Source organism: Perca flavescens, chromosome 6, assembly GCF_004354835.1.
Source record: "Perca flavescens isolate YP-PL-M2 chromosome 6, PFLA_1.0, whole genome shotgun sequence".
NCBI lineage: Eukaryota > Metazoa > Chordata > Actinopteri > Perciformes > Percidae > Perca > Perca flavescens.
In genome coordinates, this window is record NC_041336.1 from 28,501,351 (window position 1) to 28,512,867 (window position 11,517).

Here is an 11,517-nt window from a genome sequence, read left to right on the forward strand (position 1 = left end):
ATAATCAATGCAGCAATAAAGCAGGGCAGTCTTTAATAAAATAGCTTATGAAATAACCAACTGCAGATACTAATGATGGGGTCCAGTGTACCTGCTCTTTCTCCCACACACTTCTCTTGCAGTCTGTTACTCCTAGGCCGTCTCTGGTTTCTCATTCACACCGCTTAGACATTCTGTCTCTCGTGTCTTCTTTCTTTTCTTTGTCACTCTCTGGCTCTCTCGACGTCGCTGGTTTTCTTAGCGACACCTTTAGTCTGGTTGGATTTCCGACATGTTAAATACCACAGACGTACCTTAAATTCTTTATATGCTAACTGCAGTTTTCTGTTATCACTTCCATGTGCACACACTGGCAACAACATCTCCGGTAGAACACCAATAAGAGGGACTGCCTTCATGGACACATAAAAGCACATCATAACGTAAGAGCGTTTTGACCTGCTGTGTACTTTACCTGGAAATGTTTCTGCTTTGGTTTCCACTAAGGCTGCGCTTGAAGATTTCCAGGAATCCAACTAGGTCTTGAGGCAACTCGCAGCCTTTCACACCAAAAACTGACATGACACCAATGTGGACAATTGCTTTTACAAGTTAAGATGCACGTGGACCTTTAGTCTCCATCTGCTTCTTACTTCGGTCGTCCTCTCTCGTCACTCTTGTGCAGTGTCACTCAATTGTCTCTTCCACTGTATCACTCCGTCTCTCTCAGACATCACGTGTACTCTCTCGTACAGTGTTGATTTCATGCTCCCTCCCCTTCTGTCCCTATGTAACCCCCTCAGCTATACCTCTCTAATTGTCTCCTTCCCTCCATCACGCTCTCCCTCTCAGCCACACCTACAGGTGATGAGCTCATGTGTGTGGTTGCCTTAGTCACCTAAAAACACGTCTGAGAAGCCGGTGGGAGACACAGCCGAGAGGGGACCTGAACCGAAAAACACTGGAACAAAGCACAGAGTAGCGTAGATGTTGATGTCATCACAAAGCCCCGCTGAGCACGACCGGCCGTGATGACAACAACCTACGTCCTCCAACCCGCAATGACTCATTCCAATGTTTCACCAAGAGAACAGACAGCCATGAGTATATAGCTCGGGATTGGATGTGGCAGTGTAATGTGCAGTTAGGAAATGCTGGATGTTTCTGCTAAATGTGAAAAACTAAAACTTCTAAAAATAACAGCCACACATCATGGAATAAAGAGGTCTGACAAACACTAAAAAATATAGCACCGATACATTTTGTCTCATACAAAGCAAAAAAAGGCAACATGGGTATTATTGTTCATGTTAATATACTCCTATAAAATAAAATATATAAATATTATTTTAAAAAAGTCCATTGTCACAGGGTTTGAGCAACCATCACAACTATGGCAGCCAACTATCTCCATTAAAGTCACGAGCAAGTTCCAGTAGGAGTTAGATTTTTAAGTGGCATGTGGCGGCCGGAAGTGGCATGTCCTGGCATGTGCCACCGGAAGTGGCATGTTCTTCACCGCAAGATGGTTGGGTTTAGGAAAAGAATAACCGGGTTAGGGTTAGGAAAACAACAAACGTGAAAAAGAAATATCAATCGTGTGACACAAAGTCACACGCAGGACTCGATCCCCGCTCCCCATGGGTGAAAGTCCTGTGTTTTACCCATCCTCCACCCTAACCAATGTACCCAAATGGATTTCCGCCCTTTTATAGGCTACTACTCGCTACGGCGTCAATTCATACGCAATTGGCATACGGAAGTACCGGAAGTACATGCCACTGGCACGTGCCACATGCCACTTAAAAATCTAACTCCCTCTCGCAAGTTCTATGCTCTTAGCATGCTTCAGATTATTTTGATGTTATAAACTGTAGGAACATTTATTTGGTCAGAACACATATTAGTAATAGTCACAGGTTGATTTTCTTGCCCGTTGTTTCATCTGTGCAGCCTTGGGTTGAAAATGTTATTGTCAAATGTATACCGAAGACTGTATTGTTTTAAACATATGGTATCGAGAAAGAATCATTACTTTTGACAACTATACAGCACACACCACAAATACTTTCTTCCACAGCCCTGAAATAGAACCAACTCTCCACTTTAATGTACCTAAAACAAACATACTTTCTCATTGTTTCACTGTCATCTTCTGCTCCAGCTTAGTTCCAGTTAGCTGTCAGAAATGGCATCAGACAATTTAAATACAGTAGCTCTCGCTAGCATGGCTGACACATCTGGCGGTAAGATACATGTCAACAATCCGATCTTGCACGCGATTTATAAAAATGATATTTGACTGTAGTGCACGTTCTTCACTGTCAGACCATACCAATGGTTCCTAAATTGAATCTGACAGACTGAGTCTTGTTCATTTTCCACCATCTGACTAGAGTAAACAAATAAACGCCTCTAAGAACAAATAGAGTGGATCACCTCACAGCTGGATGTTTCGGATTTGACATTTTAAGGAGGTCACAGTACATTGAGAAAACACCGCATGGCTGAGCAAGACTGGAAAAATAGGCGATTCAATGAGTGTACATTTATCTTTTATGCCACTTCTTCAAAAATAATAATAGCTGCTCCTTACTGTAAACAATCCAAAGGAGTGTAGGCTGTTCAGAAAAGCTCTCCTTACTAAAATGCTGTCTCTCTGCTGTCACAGTGTAGTAATGATAAGGCAATCACTAATGGTATGGACAACAAGGTAGGGTGGAGACATCTGTCCATTGCTCTAATCCCTTAAGCAATACCTAGAAAAACAATTTCCCCAAAAAATATTTAAACAGCCTTAATCCTGCATCTGTCAAAACTGTAAATTCAACAACAACAACAACTCCTTTATACCCCAAACTGGACAAGAATAGGGATTTTAAATAGTCTTCCTTTACATTCAACACTTCTTTTCCAGTACACTGACTTGCTAACAGTTCATTCGTTTGGGCAAGCAACACAATCATAATTCCCCTTATACACCTATTTTTGGCTGTATTCCCTACATTGTTCTGCAAAAAAGCTTTGCTACACAACACGCTAAGCAACTGTATGTGATTTGAAACGTGACGGTCTACTTTTATCAACAGAAACCCTTTGATTGTTCCGCCACCAATAAAAATTAGCCGGTTGTCATTCTAAATGATATAACATTATCTTTGATTTGGCAGATCACACGTGGAAACCATGTGAAGAACAAACATGAGCCACATTTCTACTCACATGGAAAGAGCAAGTGTGCATGGCTTAGTGAGCGAAGCCAAGTTTATACCCAGAGGAATTGCTGACTGGAAAAAAATAGGGGGGTTAACTGCGCTGTGATCAAAATCACTTACATCTTTTACAGATTGGGCTCTGTTGGGCTGCTGATCAAGAAATGTTTAGCAACACAGTGGGTCATCCCAGTATGAGGGGAATGTCGTCTAATGAACAAAATATTCATCAGACACACAGTAAGAATGTATGGGTTGACAGCTTTACTTAAAAAAGCAATATGCTGTTCAATGAATTGGCCCACCTGTAGGAACTGAGTGTGTAGACCTGTCAGAGGTCTAAGACTGTACACTGGTGAACAGGTGCATTCAATTACAGTATAGTACATTTGTGTTAGGGGCTGTTTATCACAACCACCAATAAGATATCAAAATGCTACATTAATCTCAACTACAGTACATGCTGTCAGAATTGTAAGTGGCACAGGGAGCTGGAGTGTCTCCATTCTTGGAATTGTCATAGTCAGGTGTTACTTTTTGCTTGCTTATCATTTTCATTTTAACGTCATCATCGGCAGCAGTACTTAGGAGTATGTCGTTGACAGACTTTAATACAACCATTATGTCCACACGCAACACAGAATACAACACATTTACAGGCCAATAAACACTAGATGTATGGCTTGAAAGTGTTTAGTTCTACTGTGGGTGTATATGCTGCACTTATGTCATATAGGGTCATTATGTAGGGTTAAAATAGAATCAGACTCAGGTACCAAATTGGAAAGTTTACAGTGACTTTTAAGAAATGTTTTGGCATGGTCTCCCAATAATAAACCTATTTAATAATAATAATAATAATAATAATAATAATAATAAGACATAGTAGGCTGCTGTATATAAAATTGACTGTTACGTGACACAATGGTGGAATAAACTAGAAAACCAGGTAAATGCTATACATTGGCCATCAGCAGCAAGCAGAATCCCCATGTTTGAACTATGGCACTGGAGTATGTTTATAATGATGTGGGTTCAATGCTCATCCTGTATCTGTTTATGTTCATATCTCTTCTCCGTGACTTGACTAATGCTATCTTATGCAGTGCATGACAACATTAGGTATGCAAAGCAATGAAATGAATCAAAACAACCACAATCGCTTCAAATGGTTTTACTGGTTACACACTATTCCCTTTAGTTTAAGTGTGTTTCCTCCAGAGGAGTGCAGCACACACACACACACACACACACACACACACACACTGCTTACAGTCCGGGACACTAAGGTTCATTACCAAAGTTGATATTCTAAATAAAAAAGAACAGCAGTTGAAGGCCTACTGCAATGGCAGGATATAAATCAGCTCCTATGCTACAGTAGGCTACTGACTGTGTGCCTGTCTGCATGCAGTAGCCTGAGTGAGCCGTGGTGTCGGAGGGGAGGAGGCATCACCAGGGGTAACGTTACGCCTACATCACAGAGTCGCGCAAATCAAAGTATAAACAACGTCGGACTCAAAAAGTTGCACTCAAACCTCAGTGCCGCCGATTGTGAGCGGGTACACACTGGCGGCGGTGCGGAGTTTAACCGCCGTTTCCACCGGCCAGCCCGAGATGTGACAGTGGGGCGCAGAAAAACACTCTCCCCAAATGTTCCCCCTCTCGCCGTCGACGTAACAACATGTCGGCAAAGGACGGCCATGTTTTGCTGGTTATGTCGACACGGGGAGGAGGAAAAGTAGGCGACACGATGTTTCTCCTGTCTGCCTTCTCTCGCCGCGGACACAACGCATCAAAGTGAAACTTAAACACTGGGGGGGGAGAGGGGGAAACGTCCAATTAACAACTTGGCGGACACATTGTCTCAGCACGCAGGTGTAGACGACAGAGGCAGGCAAAGTTCATGCGGCTAGACAAGTTAAAATATTTATACAGAGGCGTGTTGGTGTTTGGGAGCCACGCAAGGGGCAGAACAAGCCAAGAGAGGGGCACAAAAAAAACAATAAACAACTACGTGCAGTTTTAACTTGAGAGACTTCTGAGGGGGGAGCCGTGGCGAACCATTAGAAAAACAGAGGAAGAGTTTATCCATTTCTTACCTGCCCACCGTTTTGGCGCGATGCTCAGGTTAGTGCGTACAATCCCAAAGCGACTGCTAGACCCAGAAATAAGCCAAATCGGTTTCAAACACTCTCGCGGCGGTCCAATAACCGAGCAGACAACAGGCGACAGGAAAGAAAAAATTGGCGATCACAAGGAGGATCTACGCCAAAAGCCACATGATCGCCGACGTCAGAGTACGTATTTGCATGCCGTATCGGAGCGCCGGTGTCAGCCCACGGCGGGTCCATAGTGTTATTGCCGTGAAAAGTTCAGAAACAGAGGGAGTAAAGTGAAACAACTCTCTGTCGAGACGGCAGCAGGAGTGCCTGTGGCTCCATTAAGCATTCCCGCTGGTTTAAAAATGAATGGACTTCGCCGTGTTACCGTCAAGTTGCGCCTGAGTTGATGATGCCTGCCTGCCTCTTCGCTTGGAGCTAATTGCATATTAAAGTAGGCTATCAGAGGGGGCGTTTGTTACCCCAAAAGCCCCTCCCTCTTTCACCCCGCCCACCCCTCTTTCCTCTCCCCTCTGAATGTAGTGCATGTGATGTGAGAGGAGTTGCTGCAGTGCTTTCTCAAGTGGAAGCTGGTCTGCAGTGGGAAACTGCATACATCACCGCCCTTTCATCACACACAGAAAACACACTCACATCTGGATCCAGAAAGGTTAGACTGAGGTCAGCTGATACTCACAGTTTGTTTTGAGACAAACTGCCCTGAAGTGACCTATGGTAGTGACACAGACGGCTCAGTGAGCTCACACGCAACACTGACCTCCACTGGATCCTCTGTAGAATTGATTCTGACCTTGCATCCCATTCTTCATGTAGCCAATGGTGGAGTCATGTAGAACATTTGTACTGCAGTGATGCCTCTGGTTTCCACAAAACAATACAAAGTGTCATTCATGAATGAAACATATTACAGGAGAACAGAGAAAGTGTTATTTTAATAAACTAAAAAAGTCTGTTTTCACAGAGATTTGATTTTATTAGGATCCCCATTAGCTGATGCAAAACATCAGCTACTCTTCCTGGGGTCCACACAGAACATAAAACTCCATTTTCAGACAAAACAAACAAACTACAAATAAAAAGATAAACAAAACATAACATGATATTTTCAATTTAAAACAGTCACAAACAGTCACAAAATATAAAAGCAAGATAACTAATATTTGTCTCCTTGCAGATATACACATTTCTTTCCATGTATACAAATAGTAATATAAGATCTCATAATGAATACACAAATACAGAACATAAAAATTTCAATTTTATAACATCTTTGTTTACATTTCAATCTTCCTATACATAAACTAAATACAAAAATATGGTTACAGTCTTCTGGCCCTTAAATGATCCTTTACTTGTTTTTTAAAACTTGATATATTAGACACTTTGGCAATCTCTACTGGAAGGGAGTTCCAAGCAACCATTCCTCGATACAATACTGTATATTGCATTGATTTTGTTCGGGCTCTTGGAACTTTAAAAAGACCTTGAGTGGCATATCTAGTGGAGTAATTATGTGTGTTAGAGCTAAATGAAAGTTTTCTATACAAACAATCAGGTATTTTTAATTCATTCATATTTCTAACAAAAACCAGGAGTGAAGCTAAAAGTCTCTCCTCAACTTTCAACCAAGAGAGTTTAACATGCATGTAGTTTACATTAGACTTAATTGGACATTGAAGGGCAAGACGAGCTGCTCTGTTCTGAACCAGCAGCAACTTTCCTAGATCTTTCTTTGCAGCAGTTGACCATATCATTGGGCAGTAGTCAAGATGTGATAACACTAGAGTGTGCAGGACTTGTTTGGTTAGGCGTGGTGTTAAGAAAGCAGAGCATCGTTTTATAACAGAAATATTCCTCCCCATCTTTGCAACAAGAGAATCTATTTGTCTTGTCCACAATAGTTTACAATCTAAGAGAACACCAAGAAGCTTTGTTTCCTCTACTTGTTCAACAACTATATTATTTAACATTAAATTCAACTGAGGCCTAGAGCTCAAGGAATGATTTGTACCAAATACAATGCTTTTAGTCTTTGACATATTTAGGAATAGTCTATTGTTGATTACCCATTCTAGTGCTATCTGCAACTCTTTGTTAAGTGTTGCACTTATTTCATTAATAGTAGGTGCACACATGTATATTGTTGTATCATCTGCATACATGGACACATAAGCTTTTTTAAAAGCAAGTGGAAGATCATTAATAAAAATTGAAAATAATAAGAGAGTCCTGGTTCAGTTACAGCGCGCGGTGACCCTGGACTTGGAAGCTATTCTTTTGCTCATGGACACTTCAGCAGGGTAAAGGTTTGCTGACATGTGGCCTGTAGCTCTTAGGGAATAAGCAAATGCATCAATAGGGCTTTGCAAGCATATGTATATTTATATTTATATTTAACAGATATATCCGTTAAAAAAAAACCCTAATCAACTGATTTCACTCCGTTTCTGAGGCAGTGATTTGTTTTCTGATGATGAAAGGATTCAAGAGCACAACGTGTGAATGTTTCATCTTAAAGAGGTTCTTCAGTCTTTAGTATTGTACATCCATACTGTTGGGGAACTTGTGAGAGACAAATTAAAAAAAAAGAATGATTGAGATCAGTGGCCGAGATTTAATATATAATATTTCCTCTATTTGCCAAGTACATTTACACATACAAAGAATGTAGCCTAACCTCTGCATTGAACCATTCCTCACTAGTTAGAAGGAAGAACATGCAAACTCCACATAGAAAGTACATTGCTGTGTGCCAGCAGTGCTAACCATTGAGCCACCGTGCCGCCAATGTTGCTCACATATGCTCACTGTTATGCAGTTTGCACCATTGAAACTATTAGTCAAAGCCTACTAGTTCTGTTTGTGCCATGTGTCTATGCATGTATTCATGTTATCATAGAGTCTGTAGTGTGTAACGTATACAGTACTTAAACAGACTGGACATTGAGTGAATTAAGTTTCCTAATCGATTTTCCTCAGCATATAATGGCAGAGATGATAAGATAATTACACCAGGGTTCCTACGCCTTAAGATAATGGAGATAATTGATTTAGGTTTAGTTTAGTTTCTTTTGAATGTTTGAATGTCAAAAATAAAAAGATAAAAGATAAATAAGAACATGAAAACCAACAAAAACAAAATACTCAGCTAACATTTCTTTCAAAATTATTGTAAATGATTCAAATAAGGATGTCCATGTCCATGTCCAAAAAGTAGTAGGAAGAAGTTAAAAAAACTTTTCTGGTCCTACCCCATTTTTTTACTTTTGTACTTGTATATAAATTATTTAATTCTTCACATATTTATACAATATGTATACATACATATACATGCATATATACATACTTACACACACAAATACACAAGCACACACATATACAAACATGCATACACACATACATATACACTTTTTTCTTTTCCAGCTGTCACCTACCGGTGTCAGTGTCTGTTAAATCAAAGTGAATAATAACCCATCCAAACTAGACATAATATATATCACACATGCAAAAGATAACGCAGATTGAATGTGTTGCATAACGTGTTGTACTTGTATAGGCTATGAAGAATGGTGAAGCTCAGTAATACCAGCTGCCTACCACAAAAAAGGTGATAATAATTGTTTGTGCAAGCAATGTTTTTATATAATTTTAGCCATTATTTATCTAGTAGGCTAGCTAGCTTGTTCGGTTTATGATTGACCAGATGTAGTGTAGCTACCTGATGTCATAAATCAAACTTAGTATATTGTTGTAGATATTCTGCATGAGTATTTTTCAATACTATACTTGTTCTCAGACCAGAACATCAAGACAAATTCCCTGGCTAGATGAAAACAAACATAAAAGGAATGCTGATACATTGCCTATCTCCAAAAAAAATATTATAAAGGGAAAATGCAGGAACATGAGAACATAGTTAAGATCAAGAGCAGTGTACATTTCTCCAACCTTGTTTTGAAGGACTATTTTACTTGCAGAATGTTTTACTATGTTGTGGATTCAGGTTTTTTAACGTCTCTTCTGGCCCTGACATCTCTTTTGAACGTTAAGAATTTGTCTTTTGTTGTGTGACCAAAAAAAAAGAAAGAGTTGTGTCTTTTATGTGTATGAAGTTGTCAACCCCGGTCCACTCTGATCCTTTCGCAGAAAATTCCCTTACAAACTATGCGAATGAGTTAAAGTGATCTGTTTATCCCCTTGATGTCAGTTTATCATTCCCTGCATCGGTTCAATTTTGTCTTGATTCCTTATCTCCAATACATGCTTTCATCCACAAAGGCGTGCTTTGATGATCACTTGGCCAGGGCTCTGTAGAACAACAATCTTCTTCTCCTTTTTACACGTATGTGACAGCAACTGAGCTGACTGGGTGTCACAAGCTTTCTCAGTCCCCCACAGGCCTCAGAGAAATACTTAAATACTTTAAAAAAATCTGAATATGAAAAAGAGAGATGTTTTCTGGATATTCAGTGCTACTCTGCTACTCTAGTCAGATGTCACCGCCACAGGTCAGAGCAAGCAGGCAGTCATTTCGTCAGAACATTCTTTATTATTTTTACATATACATTGTTCTGATAATGGCAAAGCAGTCGGTTTGTGTGCACAGTGCTGTTTCAGTCATGGTCTGACTGAGGGATGCTGGCGGTATGATCATGACCAATTAATGTTTCCATGATGACTATCCAAAATTCTGATACAATGAAACCAGCACTGGAATTGTTTTTTTCTTCTTTTTTTTTTTAAAGTGGCAGACTGAGCCAATAGAAAATGTGTATTATATTTGGATATACAATTTGTTTAAAATGAAAACAAGTGGAATTAATAATGAATGTGATGTTTTATTTCCTATATTTCTAAGGAGATTTTCTATGCTGTATGTCCCCCCTGTGCCTCCCCACTTAACAAATCCTGGAATTGCACCTGATTACACCTACACATACATAATTTACATATTGCATTCTTTCCTTTTGAAAGATCACATCCAACCTGCAAGTTGATACAAGTCGATTACTTGAAAACACTATTGAAGGAAGGAAGAGTGAATTTATTAAGATGATTATAGGCTCCAAAGCTATATGAATTTGCCTTTGCTATAAAGACTTGGTTGTGTTTTTTTTTTTTATACCTATTTTCCCTTCAAATTCTTTTTGAGTAGGAATAAAGGTAGAAATGTCAGGAAAATTCAGTATGTGTGTAAATGTGATTAAAATAGAAGGTCACTAGATGGTGCCATATGGTTGTACAATCACTCCTGTGTAGGATCCCTAAACCTCCTGGGCTGAACTGGACTGCTCGTTATTTGAAGCACATTTAAGGTGGAAGTGCTTTCAACTTTTAGTGCATTTAATAATTAACTTAGCTTATAATATAATGTCTCAAAACAGACTTATAACCACTCTCACTGAAGGAAATTTATATAATTCAAAGTATATCTTTACAACAGAATCTTCAACCGTTATGTTTGCTCTGGTGAAAATAGCACTGTACAGTATGGTTATTTTTTTACTTATTACTTTACTTGACAGGACAGGATTAGAATCACTAAAGGAACTGGAAATTTGAAACAACTTTGAGAACTCGAGACAGAGAGAAAGAGGGAGGTTGAATTAAAGAAAATAAATTAAATTAGAGAAGACTTTGTCAAAATAGTTCATGGAGTTCAAGTATCAGTGTGTGGTCTTGGCCCATAATGAATGGTGTGCATGTGAACACACAGAGGGAATACCAGACCTGGTCATCATCTCTTCTCCTCTCCTTTGTCTACAGGATAACATCAGTGAAGGGCTTTCCTTCTGGTCACTTCTTGATTTAACTCCATCTTTTCGTTTCGTTTGTCCATCGTGGGGTAGCATAACATTAGCTAACTACATCATTTTGCAGAGTTAATTGTTACGTTAGAAAAGGCCTTGTTCAAGACTGCACATCCTACAGTATGTGTGAGGGCCATGTGTTGCTTGCTTAAAAATCTAATCGAGTGATACATCTGCCGCAGTTACTGTAAATGGCAAGTGTCAAGCTAGATAGCAAAGCTTAGGTGTAGCAACAGTAACTAAGAGGGATGGAGTGACTTGAATGGTCAGTTGACCAATTGGCTGGTGTATAGTTACAATAATAGGCCCTTTGTAATGTATTTCTGTTGCCTTGTTAAATTACGGAGAATGTAATGTAATGATGTTGTAGTCTACATGAGTGAGTGGCGAGTT

The 11,517-nt window shown here is 39.6% G+C and overlaps 1 protein-coding gene across 1 annotated transcript in view; it reads right to left on the reverse strand.

Annotated features, from left to right (window-relative positions):
- The window catches only part of zhx2a (zinc fingers and homeoboxes 2a), a 29,031-nt gene extending 23,362 nt beyond the window's left edge, over positions 1-5,669 (reverse strand). The window contains exon 1 of the mRNA XM_028579795.1: positions 5,294-5,669. The gene's annotated coding sequence lies outside the window, so the exon portion shown is untranslated. The remainder of the gene's footprint in view (positions 1-5,293) is intronic.
- Positions 5,670-11,517: the final 5,848 nt, after the last annotated feature.